The sequence below is a fragment of the Misgurnus anguillicaudatus genome, chromosome 11, assembly GCF_027580225.2.
Source record: "Misgurnus anguillicaudatus chromosome 11, ASM2758022v2, whole genome shotgun sequence".
NCBI classification, from domain to species: domain Eukaryota; kingdom Metazoa; phylum Chordata; class Actinopteri; order Cypriniformes; family Cobitidae; genus Misgurnus; species Misgurnus anguillicaudatus.
Genome location: NC_073347.2, coordinates 35,521,182 through 35,521,840, shown reverse-complemented (window position 1 = coordinate 35,521,840; position 659 = coordinate 35,521,182).

The window sequence follows — 659 nt, the reverse complement described above, 5'->3', positions numbered from 1 at the left end:
AGAGAGCGCCCTCTGCTGTTTGCAGATATATACACTAGAATTAGGATTTTATTTATGGAGGGTGGAAAAGGAATCTGATTGAATCACACTTTTCACAGTGATGTCATAGTTCACTTTTTTTGGTTATTTAAAGATGCATTTAGTCTAAAGTTCGCTCTATTTATAGTACAAATAAACTTTTGTGCAACAAAATGGATATTAAAGGTTCTTTATGAAACCACATAAAGAAGGTTTTAGGAACAGATTTTCTAAATGTATGCATGTATGCATTTACCAAAATATGCAATGCACAATGACACCACACCAGTATCCCACAATGCAATGCACTTAACCTGACCTTCCGTTATAGCATTGCAAATTAAGCAAAAGCAACATCAACTACAATTTAAAAGCGATATTGAAAGCAACCAATTCTCTTAAATTATTTGATCTTGCACAAGATTTTAACAAGACACCATTAGCTAAATTTAAACATGCAATATGTGATGAGCTAATACGACTAAATATTAGCATACTGTCTACATCAGTTATCGTTACTAAAAATGGTAGCTAGTGAGTAGTAGTGACCATTGTGCTGTACCAGTATTCGCATCTGTCTTGCACCCAAAAGCAAAACCCATGACAAACACAAAAAAAAACTTGCAGATGTTGAAACTAGA